Source organism: Zophobas morio, unplaced genomic scaffold (genome assembly GCF_036711695.1).
Source record: "Zophobas morio isolate AGI-343-1 ecotype UQ-CSIRO unplaced genomic scaffold, CSIRO_AGI_Zmor_V1 ptg000434l, whole genome shotgun sequence".
Lineage (NCBI taxonomy): Eukaryota > Metazoa > Arthropoda > Insecta > Coleoptera > Tenebrionidae > Zophobas > Zophobas morio.
In genome coordinates, this window is record NW_026972537.1 from 43,125 (window position 1) to 58,365 (window position 15,241).

General features: G+C 26.9%; 1 long non-coding RNA gene across 2 annotated transcripts; it reads right to left on the reverse strand.

The window, feature by feature from the left end:
• Positions 1-10,955: 10,955 nt before the first annotated feature.
• Positions 10,956-14,330, reverse strand: LOC135120879 (uncharacterized). Of its 2 annotated transcripts, none has more exons than XR_010278772.1 (6): positions 14,192-14,330; positions 13,581-13,646; positions 12,269-12,367; positions 11,596-11,671; positions 11,199-11,311; positions 10,956-11,076 (listed from the first exon to the last, which is right to left on the reverse strand). It is a non-coding gene; the product is annotated as an uncharacterized LOC135120879 (long non-coding RNA). The 2 variants fall into 2 exon arrangements; XR_010278771.1 differs by having other exon boundaries at positions 14,185-14,330.
• Between the last annotated feature and the right edge of the window lie 911 nt (positions 14,331-15,241).

Below are 15,241 nucleotides of genomic sequence, written 5' to 3' on the forward strand. Positions count from 1 at the left end.
GTTTACTACGTCATTGTTATTTGTCTGGACGATTTTACCAGAAATAGAGTTAAAGTCGTTGACTGTGCTAATGTTCCTAAATTTTTCTCTGATTTACTTTCCTTAGCAGTTACAGAAACGACAGCCAGAGCGTAATAAAGCAAGAAATACAATCTGTACGTCAAAAGACAATTATAAATATAATAACAAAAGATATAGATATATGGACCTCTTCATGGTTATTGAAAAAAAAACTTCAAACAAAACACTTCTACAACCTAAAAAGATGAGGATTCTAAGTTAGTGTGTCAAAAGTATAAATGGAATCGCCGGTAAAGTCGGAAATACCATTATATTATATAAAAAAATGAAAACAAACCAAAAAGGTTTAATGAAAAAAAAGGGCTTCAAACCCACTCAAGAAGAGAAAGCAACCTACCAACTACCAAGTGATCCACCAAGAGAAGACGTACAAACGGTACACTTGGGAGCTGCGTTTAAGTATATATAGTAATTCAAAAATATTTTTCTTTAAATTCCACACGATAAATATTATTCATTAAATTCTTCTCTAAATGAGTAATTTTTTTATAAATATGACTATTTTGTTAAAAATCTAAGCAGCTTTACATAAAAATACTTATTAATTTAGTCATTAACAGTAGAATTACATAGAAAAAAAAAAAAAAAAAAAAAGAAAAATTCTTTAGCTTGAGTTTTAAAAAGTTTTAACAGTGTATTCAATATATGCTGGTTCATATATTCCGTGGTGTCCACGTGAGTTAAAATATTTTGCATTTCAAATGCGCCAATCAAGGGTCTGATAAAAAAACATGTTTGTTCATTGCTTACCTTCCCACACCCTACACTTTCCACGAAATGCGAGCACTAAGCGACTTCATAAACAACTTTGTCTCGATATTAACTACTCGGCAGACTGCGCTAAAAATTAATAAGAAAAAAAAAACCCCTTCCTTCAACTTAAGTTTTAAAAATTCTGAAGGTGTGTCCACTCAAATCTCTATAAAAGGTATGTATTCAATGCTGGTTCATAGTTTATAGAAAATTTTTCACGTGGGATGAAATAATTTATAATTTTTATTGCTAATCAAAGATCTAGTAGTTTGTCCCTACGCTTCTCTTGGGGTGCAAGTATGAACCAACTTGATATACCAGTTTTTCTTTTTCCCATATAACCACCTATACCTCCATGAGCGACAATTTATCTATAAGACCGCCCGCCGACTGAGCTAGAATTTATTGAAAAAAAAAAAAAAAAGGAAGGGTATATATTAAATGCCGTTTCATGTATTTTATAGTTTTCTTTACTTAAGTACTGTTTTATTATTTTACTTGCGCCCATCAAAAAATTTTATCAGACTCATTAATAGTTTGTCCCTCCGCTTCTCATGGGGGCGTGAGCACGACGAAGCGACTAAATAAACCTTTTTTTCCTTGTCCCTTGAGACTTCGCGCTGAGGGAGTTAGAACTTGCAAAAGATATAATAAAAAAAACACGGGCCAACTGTCAAAAATGGCAAAAAAAAAAAAAATTTTTTTTCTAAGGAAATGTTTGCCCATACATTTACTGTTATGTGTTTAGTAGTTTTGATTTAAACCGCCTGGCGGTATACGGGACTCTAAAAAATAAGCCACTAACGGTATCTCTTCAAAGTAGAACGAAAGGGACACGAGGCAGCAACTAAAAAACAAAAAAGCTAATAACTTTTTTATAAAATCAGCGTCTATATACATTCGCATGCTGATACAAATCAAAGGAGCGTCAACTTAATAAGTTATAATCTTTTGTAAGTTGTGTATATGTGTTTAGTTAGGATCCGCTTGTGCAATATTCATCCTACACTTTCTAGCTTAAATGCGTTTATTAATTATAGACTTTTTATGTAAAATATGCACAATAGCAATTTACTAACTTTTTTTAGCCTTAAAGACTGGTTACCGAGGAATTTCAGTAAATACTTTTGATTATAACTGATATCCAGTAACTGTTACTAAGTTACTGGGGTAACTGATATATGTTTTATGACTTTTAATATCCTTGGTGTGTATATAAAAAATTTTTAAATTTTAAGTTTTTAACGCAATTATTCAAAGTACAACTAATTATACAATTAGGGGCACCACTTTTTGAATTACAGTATATATATATATTTTTTTAAGCACACGGTATTGTTATGGGGACAGCAGCATCCCAGCGCTTTTTAATTCCCACTAGCTTAACTCTTTTATAATTATCATTCGAGGTTTTAATACAGTCGAGAGCTCTCCAACTTGCCTACAAGAAGGAATTAACCTTGTCTAGTTAAGGGCACCCAACTAATTATTGCAGGTATAATAACTCAACCCCTCCGATGGACGAATGTTGCGTTGTTCTCTTATTTTCCGGTGTTTTATGTGATCTTGTTCTCGATTATTGTTCTGCAATCTTCTTAATTCTATTTTTTGCATCTTAGTATCCTTAGTATTCACGTTTAGTTTCCTATTTCCTACTAGCTTAATGCTAGTTCCTTATTTGCCTAACATTTAGTATCTCTCTCCGGTTTGTCACTTTGCTCACATTTTTCGCTTTTATTCTTCATAGGACTTTAAGACCGGCCTTGGTTATAACACGTTGTACTTTAACAACCTAGTGAACCTTCTATTATTGAATTCTTTATTTATCGTTTTAATACTACCGTCGATATTTCTACTATAACTACTTCATCTGTTTAGATTATATTTCTCTTATCATTGAGGGGGTTAGAGTTCATAATTTAATATGCTATTGGACCCCTCTCGGAAGAGTGGGCGTCCATTATTAGGCGTATTTTGAACCCATAAGAATTGTGGGAGCAGTCAGATCTCATAATCTTTAAACTATTAAAAGGAGCCGGGAAGCTCCCGCGGCAAGAAGTCTCTCACTCGATTCTTCAGTGTGGGCTTCGTGGTGGTGTAAGGATGCAGACTAATTTTTCTGAAAATATTTGTTTTTTTCTAAATAAATTTATTTATATGTCCCTACGTTCTGGCTTATTTTTATTTACACTATTTTTGGTCATTGTTTACGATACTGCTACCTAAGGAATAGTATACAGTGGAGAACCTTCGAGAAAAAAGCCATGAGGGCGACGTGAATTATTTGTAAACACTTGGACAATAGAGTCTTCCAAAGAATCACCTTTATTTACGCCTTTTTTCGCATCCTACATGGCAGATACGCCCGAGTTAGATACCGTATCATTAATATAGTTTTCCTACGATACTAAACTATATTTTAAACGTTTAAATTGACAGCTCTAGCCTTTAAAAAACTTAAACTTATAACTTTGCTATTTGAGAGAATATCTTGTTTTTGCTATTAAGAAGATAATGCTCAGTTATTTTAAAAGTGTTTAACGGTAATTTTTTGAAAAAGGTATAAAATTTAAGTTGCAAAGAATAGTTATTGTCAGCTTCATTATTGTAAAAGATTGGCATCAGTAGTTATATGTTATAAAGTAAAGCGAAAGCAGCTAAGACCGTCTACTGCTCAAAAAAAAAATTGCAGACGCTTGCAAGTTCTTTAAACAACAAAAACCCTTAGGATCCTCGCGTTGATCCGTAGTTCCTCTCTACTCGAAAAACAATTAGATATTTTGAGGAAATGCCATCAATTATCACTGTAAACATTTTAATAGCTTATTTGTGGCTCTTACTGGATGGTTTAGACTAGTACATTAGGTAGTTCTAAAATATAGAGGGGTATATATAAATATAAAATACACACACGAACACAAATAAGCTAAAAAAGAAAACAAAGGGAGAAAAGAAACACGAAGAAAAAAAGAGCAAAGAGTATTTTTTTTTTTATTCAAAAAGCCAGTATTTGCTATATATATACATTAAATAAGATTTTACGGCAGTTGTTTAAATTCTTTTAAACAGGAAAGTGTCCACTTATAAAATCATGCATTTGCATTAAATTGTTCAACTCTATTTCACAAGTATGAAAGATTTGAACATCCTATGAGGTCGCTCTCTTGAAGTATTGACTTACCGCCTTAATGTGTTTTATTCATATAAAATATATGATACACCAACATTTCTTGACATTTTAGTATCCCTATATAAGAAATACCATATACAATTAGTATTTTAACATACTAAACTCAATACATTATCTACTACCCTTCAGTTAAACGTAAGAATATATATTTATATGTCTATAAACTTATATTTACTTAGTTTTGTTGCTATCTGCTTTTTATTAAAATTTTTTTTAATATATAACATTAATTAATATATATACATATTACCTTGGTGTGCTTTACTCAAGTGCTGGCTCCCGTATAGATCACGGTTTCCTAAAGAGAACCAAGCCCTTATATATTCTCTTCTGCGGTTTAAGAAGAAAAATAAGGTAAGGAAAACTGCGTCATGCTCGTCGACTGTAGTAAGTTAGTAATAAAAAATGGTCTTGAATAGTTATCAAAACTGTCTGGCTTCAAAAAAAGCGTAAATGTCAACACTCCTCATCCCCTTAAGAGCTCAAATCTTTCGGTTTGTTGGCTCGGACAAGAGCTGATATCCTCCTTTCCATTGTGTTTTGTATATACGTCCTCGTTAAACTGGTTTCCCATGGTACATTACGGGAAAGTGCGCGTTCAATTACAAATTAGATTAAAGAGATTACGTGTACATCTTATGAGAAATTTAATGGCGTCATGCATAATCATGTAAAAATAAGCTCGTGCAAACAAGCAGCGTGTCAAACCATAAAATAATGTTTTTTGCTTAAGGTTAAATTCTATGGGGTATAGTGGGCGAAGTGATTTGTAAAAAGTTTTTTTCCTATCTTCCTTTTATCATATATAATAAAGGCTCTATAGTTACATTGTAAGAACTATGCTTAGAGGGGCTTCGAAACAACAATGCAGTAAAAAGAGATGTAGCTTGAATAGTGGTCATAAACCTTGAGAATATCTAAGAGATATCTAAAAAAGCAAAAAAGTTAGTGTAGCTTATGGGCTAACTTTATAAACCTCCTCTACACTTTGCTGTTTTTATTGAGTTGGTGGAAAAAATTTAAAAAAGTAAAAGACTGAAGAAACTTTCTACAGATGAATTATGGTTTTATTATTGATTATCAATTCTGTCCTCTACGCATGTTTACAAATTTCCTCTAAGTTTTACAAAGCTTTAATATCTCGATATTCGATCTTTGAAAAGAGTACTGTTTTGTCTATAGCCGTTAAGATTGTTTCTACATATATTAGGAAACCTCTTTCAAATAACATACAAGCCAAATGGATTCTTTCTTTTAATTATAACTGTTAATTTGTAGTTAAACAAGTAGGCTTAAATATTATTTTTTAACTAGTTAACTTAATAGTTTTATTAATTATATTAAAATGAAGCAGTTTTTTTTTAAAGTATATTATTATTAAAAAACTTTATTAGGATTATTTTTACTATAAAACTTTTTGTATGCAAGAACATAACTTCATTTCTTTCGGAAAGGGGCTGAGGTAGAACTTAACGTTTTTAGGAGGCTCAATTTACTGATGAGCAGCATATTCAAAGATAGAACAAATTTAAGGTTTTAGATATTAGGTAAAACGTAGATTACAAGTCAAACCTGATTAAAAAACAAATTTTTAGGTTCATTATATGTATTTTCAACGAAGCTGGCAAAATTTAATGAATTGCATCACAATTTATTCAAGGACGTCATTCACAGTTATCAAGTTCTTACTTTTATTTAAAGCCCACAACCTAGTAATAACCATAAGTTTATTAAAATAAGCTTAGAGAGAGAACTTTCAGGTATACCGAAGCTTTAACTATTTGATAAATCTTTAATTTATACTTTTTTAACTAAAGAAAATAAAGAATTTATTCTAGAAAAAAAAAAACTAGACATTTATTCGAATTTTATATTCAGGAGAAGTTATGATAATAAAAACCATTTTTTTTACAATAATTATTAATTAAACTGTTAAAGTTTTATGTAGTTGGTCCCTAATTGCTAAATTTTTTTTCAACAGAAAGCTTTAACTCTCGAGGAGGTTAGTCTTCTCAAAGAGTGCTACGGAATGCTCCTTAAAAGTTAAATCAACCGTTTGGAATGCACAATTTTGATAGAAGGATTTACTCAAAACCTATTTTTAGTCAAAAAAAAACGATCTTGTTGTAGATGGTACTTACCCCATTGTGAAAAAACTTTTTCAACGAAAGTCTAGAAGTTGGTTAACTGAGATGTACTCGGAGAATTCTTCTAGCAAACCACTCAGCCCACTAGAAAAAACTTCCGCTTTTACCTAACATTTCGCAAAAAAAAAAAACATTAACAGTGATTTACCGAAAAATAGCAGAAGGAGGTAAAGTTCGGCTACTTTGTTTAATGAAAATATAAAAAAGTACGCCAATTTAGATTCAGTGAACTTAAGTAAAAATAAAGTTAGAAATCTAATAGGACTAACCGAACATGATTTGTATCTCGATACTGATCTCCAGTATCAAATAAACGGAAATACTATAAGTAGACGTGATTACAGTAATATAATTAAAAACGGGGGAAATATTGCACCCATTCAAATTTTTAGAAGACAAAATTACAAAAGCTAAATGTGCAGCCACGCTTCTTAATTCGGTCAATGGATATCGACAAAACGGTAAGGAATTTGACGAGCCCACCTTCAAATCTCACACTGAACTGGGTAAAATATTAAGAAATTTGGGCTTTGAAGATAAAGATTTAATGACTGTCCATGTCGCTATAATAATATTAACGGTTCATAATGTTTTTGGTCCCTTTATAAAAAAGTTAAATTTTTTAAACACTACATGGCATATACATGCTTCTCTGTTATATAGAAAATATTATTAAAATGCTTTAAAAGAACGAAAATAGAAATTTGAAAACTGGTCTTTAAACTGTTTGGACATCCCTTATTAACTATTATTTTGATAACTTTTAACGATCAGTGTGTCTTTGATTTTTCCTAAATAATAAAATTACTTAAATACTACACCGCTTCTTTTTTATTTAAAATTGTTATTAAACCTTTTAAAATCTCGGAAGTCATTTTTTGTAACTATTTGATTTACTCTTTTTTTTTATAGGGTAAAAAGCAACATTAAAGTTTAAGTCATATTATCTCTTTTGTAGAATTAAATGTTTATTACAACGGTTTTCGTATCATATTTATTATTAATATTTAAACTTTTTCAAGCAATATAAAAAAGGTGTAAGCTAAAATTAGTAAGACTTCTGCGATGAATACAGGAGAGTTAATAAACTAGCATAAATACGTTACAAACTTAAATTTTTGCTAAATATTGGTATTTGTACCAATTGTACTTGCTATTTACTAGGCGTTAACACCGCTTAAGATAGTAAACCTACCGAAGTTGAAGTTTACAAACGCTGCAAGTGAAATAACTATATTTACTTCCTTTTTCCTACAGTTAATCATTCATACATCCCTTCAAGAATTTATTGTTAATTTTTTTAATAAGTAGAGCATTATACGATGGTGAAACTCTGATATCACTTTTAAGAAACATACTTAAGGCCGTTTTCAAAAACATAAACGCCTTTTAGTAATTTTGTTTAAATAGAGTAAAAACTTTACATTATCTTTAAACTTAAAAATTTAAGAAATTATAGTCTTTGCAAAAAGCTGCTACTAAAAAATAATTGATAATAATTTTTTAGAAATTCGGTTTTAACATAACGCCATTTATTTAGGGATAAAAGATTAAATTAAGCGGTTCACAGATTTCTCTTCTAATATTGGGAAGACCACTTAAAATAAGATTGGATTTTTTTAACGAATTTCAGGTAGACCAAGAGTAAGGTCGATCCATTTGTAAGCTTTTTTTTTTTAGTAACCTTTTAAGTCTAAGTAGACAATAACTTAAAGACTTCAACACTGTTCAGACTTGATACCATACTGACTTTTTTCTTCTTGACGGGGAGTTCGGTTTCTTTTTATTTAGTAAGGAATAAATTTACACCAGAGCTTGAATTTTATTTAAGTATAACACATCGCCTAAAAAGTCCCAAGATTAACTAAAACAAAAATATTTTTGAAAAATTCCACATTAAGATAGTCTTAAAAAACGAAAGAAATTAATCCAACGCTTTTCCAGCAATTCTACATCTTTAGATATCAATTTCTCTGTACCTTCAAAGAAGGTCGATGACCTATTTTTAAGGCCATCAAATAAATAATAGTCGCTGGATAAATTTGTGGAGTACTGTAGATGTCGAACTTCCTTTCATGCAATTTTTCCAAACGTAAACATCAACTTGTAAAACGGTGCATTATAAAGAGCATTTTTATCTTTCGCCGTTTGAAGTCCTTTTTTGAAAATTTCCTTTTTTAGAATAATGTAATATAAAATTCGCTATTCATTGATTTTTTTTTTACCGAAGGTAATCAATGAATATTTTATTTTGCGCATCTCAAAACATGAGACCCTAATATCTCAACCAACTGTTGAGTCTTTGAGCGGCTTACATCCTTAACTTTCCACTCAGCTCTCTGCCGATTGAACTTTGGAGTGTAAGGATGGATCCATGCTTTATTCATTGTTACATATCACAGAAAAAAATCTTTTATATCTCGCCTAAACAGTTTAAACAGCGTCCGAAGCATCAACACGTAGTTGTTTTTGATTAGCTGTGAGAAAACGCGGTACCTATTTAGAACTGTTTCCTCAAGCCAAAATTTGGTGCAAAATATAGCACAAACACTATTGGATCTTTGCGGCGTCAGCTAACACACACAACTTCACTTTACAATCACCAACCACAATGTTATAGTTTTTTATGAAATTTTCTGGAACAAATGCCTCATTTGGCGTTCAGGGCGATCATCATCACTTGCGTAGTTAAGGTCCCGTTCAAAGTCAGCAAACCACTGACAACTCGTTGTTTTCGACGAAGCAGATTCCTTTCAACTTTAACAAGCCCTAGCTAGGCCTGAACGGTATTTTCTCTATCAAAAACAATGCTTAATCAACACAAAAATCCGGGTTTTTCTCCCATTTATTTCGAAATAAAGAAAGGTTAAGTCACTAGTCATCAAATTCGGACACATATCACTTTTAGGTTGCTAATAACTGAAATGTTATGAACTCTTTTTAAAAGGGACATTTCTGGGTTGTCTCAAACTTTTTAGCCTGCGTACTTTGGAAAAGGTTATGAATAGCATTTGTAAAAGTAAGAAATGTATTGAAGTAACGCTTTAAGAAAGTAATATACTTCCCTTTTAAGTAGGCCATCCGACATTTGGTAGATAAAAGGTTGACAGTTAGCATTGCAAGTAAACTAGTTTCCTCGCTATTATATCTTTTTGAGAATTTGTTTAATCTTTAAACTCTTTACTTTTTTTTATACTTTTAGTTTATTTTCATATAAACAAAGTTTCTTATCTTTTTATTCTCCATTTTATAAAAAACGGAAAGTACGGGTTGCTGGTTACAAACCCTTGTTGAGGTTAAGCCACTCAAGAGAGAACTAGGATAGGGAAACCTACTGGTAAGTAGATGTGAAACAGAATCCTATGGGAGTGAAATAGATTATGAAACCTGTTGCTGAGGCGTATGGCTATATAACTTGTCTGACTCTTTTGTCAATTTTAAGAGTATTTCTTTCGAACCTGCTTCTCTAACATAACTTAAACCCAAGTTAGCTAGCTATGGCTACCTGCGCTTCTTTGCTTACATTATAAAGATTAAGAGCACTAGTAACTATCCAAATTTTTTTCTTTTTACTTTATAAATAACTTAAATAATTCTTAACGCGCACTATTTAGCTGAACATCAATAAAGAATGTAGTATTTAAAAATTTTAATATTTTAATAAAGTACTTTATTTTCCTATAAATTTTTTTTTAAACTTTAAAAAAAATTTAATTTTTAAAAAATTTATATACAGTATTTTCATAGTAAAAACTTTGAATGATAATAAAAATGCATATTTTATTATTTATATGCTATAACGTTATAGGAACGCTACAGCTTTTTAACTTTAGTTATTTTAAAAAGTTAATTTATAGAGGAACGCAAACCCAAAATAGTAAAAACCACTCTTTCTCTATTGCTGAATGTTTTATTTAGATTGAATTTTAGTGTACAAATGGGAAAAAGTATACTCAGTAGCTGTTTTTTATAATTATTTTGCATTTCAGAACACCAATTAAATAAAATAATTTGGTAAAATTTTCTTTTTTTTTTAATTTAAATAAAGATTTTGTTCAAAGCAAACACGCATTGCTGAATTTAAAACTAAATTTATTACTTTTATTTAATTTCAAGCCAATAATTTTTTAGAAAGGAAAATAAACAAGTGGATATTAATCTCTCATTAACAATTAAATTAAACCTTTTTTAAGGAATAATTGATTTTAATTGAATCTCTAAAAATTTTTGTTTTTAATAAATATTTTAAGTACTGCTTTTCTGCCGAGCAATGCTGACTTCGAAATTGAATTTCTATTTTTTTTTACCTCAATGCCACCAAATTTTTTATTTTGTTAACAAGGAAATAATAATATTTTTTTTTATAATAACAAGGTTAATATATTAAGTCTTTAATACTTTTTACTGTAATATTACATTTAATCTAAGTAAAAATGTAATATAAATTTTTACAATTACTGCTACTTTTAAAATTTAATTTTAACCATTTTTATTTCAATGTTAAATTATTTATAAAAATTTTTTATGATTGATATAATTAAAATTAATTTATAATTTTACATTTAGTTCAAGACTTAATTATTTATTTCGCTAAAACTTTTTTTTATATAAAATTTCAAGCCTTGCAGATTTTAAGTTTAAATTTCTAACTTTTTTTAATCCAACGCTATTTTTTTTTATAGAACGAGAAAAATAAAAAAAAATTCGAACTTTTTTTTGGATGTGGATATAAATATTTTTGGTGTATAATAGCAAAATTAGTTCCTTTATTATAATATTTATATATTTATTTTTTAAATCACACCAGGCGATTTTTCACTGGTGGCGGCTTCTGAAATTCGGAATTCGATTTTCCCATAAAATCTTGCCATCTTGAAAGTTTCTTTATAATAATCGTGCAATTGTCTATATAAAAAATTTTCATCAAAATCTGTTTAGATCTTTTTTAGATTTAATTTTTTAAATATTTTTCAAAAGATTGACTTCAAATTTTTGAATTTTTCTTTAAAATTTTTTTTTATAAGTACTTTCTCCTCCTGCCAATTCGCACTCGAGCTGAAGTTGCTGAGCGGCTTCGCTGGGACTGTCAATACGTTTAATAATCTCTACAACCTCATCTTCGTTAAAAACTTCCTATAAACTTGAAGATTTTATAAAAATTAATACAAAAAATTTAGTACTAATGAATAATAATAATAAGTATATAATATTAAATATTTTAAGAAAAGATACTAAAAATAATATGAAGTTTTTAGTAGTAAATTTTAAAAAAAATACTACTACTAATTATAGTAATAAGTAAATAATAGCTTTTATAAATAATGATATTCATAACAATTATAAACATAATATATTTAAAAAAAAAAATTATTAATAAAATTTTTTATATATAGTAATAATAAGAAATAATAATATTGGTAATACCCATCCGTAGCCAGTAGCAGGAAAGCGTCGTCCTTTGAAAGTAAATTTTCTGAAGTATCGCAATTAGTAAGGACTCCTTCGCTCATTAAAAAAAAGTATTTTTATTTATTTTTTAATAATATTTTCTTTTAAAAAATAAATGTAGTTGTATATATTTTTATACAGTATAAAAAAGAATTTTTAATAGAGTAAATAATTACAATAGTGAAAAGTAAAAAAAACAAATTTATATAAATTTTTAAAGTATAAAAGAAATATTTACTTTTATATAAATTTGTGCTTTAAAATTAACTAATGTAAAAGCTTTGTTTAATAATTTTATAACAAGCAATAAAAAAATTTAAATGAGAAGCATTAAAAAAAGTAAAGAATTATTTTATAAGTTATTATATTATTTTTATTTTTATATAAATTTCAAAATATAAAAAGCAATAATAAAATATTTCAAAAAAAATAAAACAACTATTTAAAAGAAGTTAGACCAAATTTTTATATGGTTTATAAATAAATTAATAAAAAGCAAATATAAAATATTATATAAAATGAAACAAATATTATAAAAAAGCTAAAAAACATATTTTTGATAAATTTATTAAAATTTTTTTCAGGCAATAAAATTCAATAAAACATAAAACAAATAAATTATAAAAAGCATTAATAAAGTGTTATATACCAAACTTGCGAAAACACGTGCAGCCCAAGGTTCGTGTTAACGTGAGCTGTCCGTTAACTCGCAAAATCCCATTAGGCAACTCAACGACCTCTCCGCCCGCTACCGGAGCAAATTTAATATCATCAATATTTATAAATTATAATAATTTTGTTATTATTCCATTGTTTTACTATTGCGGTAGTTTATTAGCCGAAAAGGAGTAGAAATATTTCTCAACCAATGAGAAGAAATAATAATTAAATTAAAATTTTGTTAAATATTTATATTTTTCTTTATTTTTTGACAAGCGATTTGCCAATCAAAGTAGTAAAAATATTGCACAGCAAATGAAAAGGCACATTAATATTTAATTGAATTCATAAAGAACTTTTAGTGAATCAAGTATAATTATAAAAATATTAATATTTTAATATAAAAAAATATATCTAAATTTAAAAAATTAAATATTAAATTTAATGGTTTATCAAAAATTAATAAACTAAATGTTTTCTTTATAAATATAATAACCACTAATCAAATCAAAATAAAATTATAAATTACCATTTTTTTACCAATTAACCAATGAAATTTAAAATCAAGCACAAATTTAAAAGAATAAATTCACTACATTAAATAAAAATTCTAAAAATTGTAATAAAATATTTAATACACAATCAAAATATAAAAGGGGAAATATAAATTTTTTATAAAAACTGAAAATTCTAATTAAAATTTATAATACGACTTAAAAATAATGAAAACAAAAGTTATTTAACTAAAACATTAAATAATAGTAAGTATATATAATAATAATAAAATTAATATTCCGTTAAATTTAAAAATCTTTTAAATAAACCAAAAAAGTTTAAAGAATAAAATTATAATAAAAAAATTGTTTTTCGTGCTAGAAAAAATGAATTAAACAACTGTTTGATTTTTTCGTAATTATTTTATCATAAAAATTAATTAAAAAATTGACAAATCGATATAGAAATAAAAATATGGCTTGAATATGATATAAATTCTTATTTTATAACCAAATAGGTTTTAATAAATTCTCGTCAATCAGATATACGCGTATCAAAAAAATGATTTATATTATATTTGTTTTATTTGAATTAAAAAATAATTCTGAACAATTGATAGGGCATGAACCATTATAAAAAAAACATTTTTATTATAAAAAATTTTCAGAAATAACAACTAAAAACTAACTTTTTAATAATACTCATAATAATGAACAAATCAGATTTTAAAAAATTACTCAAAAAATCTGGTAACTTTTTTTTCAACAAAATTTTTACTACAGATAATGAGAAAAATTGAAAAAAACCTTTAAGGATTCGTAACTTTTTTTCCTCGTTGCTGAGATTATGAATTGTTGAGAGTATCTTAAAACCTTTAGATTGATTACAATAATAATAATGAATAAATAATAAAAGATTAAGAAATGCGATAATAAAAACTCCCGTCTTACAATTAATACTGAATAGATATATATAATACATAATATATTAGTAAAGAAAGTAATAGAATAAAAATTTGTTAATAATAAATAGTTATATAAATAGCTATAATAAAATAAAAAATTATAACTTAATAATAACATTTTTACAATTCAATTATGAATTGAAAACCTATACTTAAATAATAATAATATATAAATAAATCCTAAATAATGATATAATAAATACTAAACAAAGAATACCAATAAAATCCCACAATCTGATAAAAAAAATAATATATATATAGATAAATAGTATACAGTATAGTAAAAACGGATAATTTACTAATAATAATAACTATATAATAAATAATAAAAAGTATAATAAAAATTTATAATGCACCATACTTCCCAATAACAAATGCGCGGGTATCCCCAACATACCCTACGCACAGCGCGTTACCACAAAACAACGCAACAAGACAAGTTGTACCGTGAACCTTGGCAAGACAATGAATGGTCAGCGGAATGGCCCACCGCCGCGGCGATGTCAAGACTTTTCGAGGTCAAAATAACCCCCGAACGTACGAACTCAGAAAGTCGCTGTTCAATTTTGCAATGCGAAAAAAGGGATTTCGTAAACAAGCTAAAATAATATTTTAGAAAAAAATAAAAAATATACTTTTAATGGTAATAATAATTTAGGAAAGAAATTATAAGAATACTTAAAAATTTTATTTAAATAATAATCAAAAAAATATTAACATTAAAATATATCAAAATTTTATAAATATAGTAATAATTAAGAAAAAAAAATAAATTATATATATATAATATAGTAATTTATTATAAATAAATATTATAATTAAAAAAATTGATTTATAAATAGTATAAAATTTAATAAAAAAAAATAATTATAGTTAAAAAAATTATTAAAAATATATAACAGTTTGAGGAATTATAAAAATAATTTTAACAAAAATTGTAAAAATTATAATGATAACACTAGTTAAATAATGATTTAAAAAAAATTTTAAATTTATATGTAATAATAATTTATAAAATATAGAAAAGCTATAGTAAATAATTATATAATAAAAAAATTATAAAATTTTAATATAAAAAAAACATAATATAATAATTTATAAAAAATAAATTAATGATAATTCTATATAATAAAAAGAGTCTAATCAAGTATAATACTTTTAGTATTTTAAATAAAAATGAATTTTTAAAAGTATATAAATGTTTAAATTTTAAGTTTTATAGCTTGTATTCTAAAGAAGTCTATACTCGAAATTTTTAAGTATAATTATAATAAAATAAATAAATCCACAATTAATTATAAAACCTATATATATTCTTTAAAAATTTAAATCTTTTGTAAAAAAACCGTATAAATGCTCGTGTGAAGTGAAATTCACGTGGTCGGCCGCTAAAGAACCGGAGAAACCGTCGAATAAGCCAATAGTGCTTTAAGTATGTTATAAAACTAAAAAAACTATAAAAAAAAAATCTTTAACCACTTCTCAGTAATTTTTCCTATGGGG